Raw genomic sequence first — 1,260 nt, forward strand, 5'->3', positions numbered from 1 at the left:
GTACCAAGTACCTGGAAGCCTCACAGTCGCTGCTGCTGCTACTGCTGCTGCTGCAACTGCAGCGCAAGGAAACCATTGTGCTTTCGTTGGATCAGCACAGGTTGCTAAGGCGACGCCGACAGCTGGAGTGGCGCCAACACGCCCTTTCTCCTCAGTTCTGTTGCTGCAGAGTTGAATAATCAAATGAAAAGTATTTATGAACTGTTTATCCCGGGATATTTCCGCTGTAAATGTTACATATGCTGCGCTTGAAAGCCAGCATCGAGACGACGTGAGTGTATAGGGGCTGAAATCTGCCTATCCCATTGAAGAATTCAATTAGAACATCGATTAAAAATCATTATGCTTGAACTAGAGCTGCAAAAGAAGACAAAAGCTGAATACATCTTTGCGTTCTGGAGCCGCAGGACGGCCGACGGAGTGGGCATCCTGACGCCGGGCAGCCCCCCACAAGGCAGCAGCCGTTTGTTGCGAAACCTTCCATATAGGAAGGAAAAAGTCTAAACTCCACATCTGACTAAGTTATTTCCGAAGATACAACGGCCTAATCACGAGCTAGCCCTGTTACTGGCTCTTTAGCTTTTCCGTCGTTTCAACTTCTCGAGGAGCAGTAGTGAGTATAGAAAAAGCGATTGTGCCACTCGATAGCTTCATGATTGTACAGTATACACTCCTGCTCGTTGAATACACTAATAATATTATTTTAACTATCCCTTCACTGCAACGCAATCTCACTAAAACACCAACAATACTATCGTGAGTGTTATGTTTTTTAGGATGTGGCAATGCAGCAGCATTGCCACATCCTAAAAAACATAACACTCCTACTACACTCCCGCTGTACTGGAACCTCGCTAGAAGACTAATAATATCCTCACTACTACATTTTCGCACTGCTGCAACGTCACTAGCACAAAAATAGCGTTGTACTGCAACCTCACCAAAACACCTATACTATTGTCTATATCTATTCAACTGCTGCACCACCACGAACTTATCAAAACACTAACACTCCGGCAACTCAGCGGAAGGCGGTAACACCGACCTTCTCTAATTAACTTTCTGCCTTGTGACAGCAAGCTACTCGAAATCCTGCCTGGTGATGAATAAAAAAAGCATCACTATGTAGGGCAGAAACACTGCAACAACTTGTGTGGGTTCTGCTATTACTTTATGTCGTATTTCAGAGCTGAATTTGAAGTATAGCAGTGAAGCCGCACAATTTCTAACAGATTGCCAAACATCAGTCCAACGTTCCGT

This window comes from Eimeria mitis, genomic scaffold, assembly GCF_000499745.2.
Source record: "Eimeria mitis Houghton genomic scaffold, Emh_scaff2231, whole genome shotgun sequence".
Taxonomy (NCBI): domain Eukaryota; phylum Apicomplexa; class Conoidasida; order Eucoccidiorida; family Eimeriidae; genus Eimeria; species Eimeria mitis.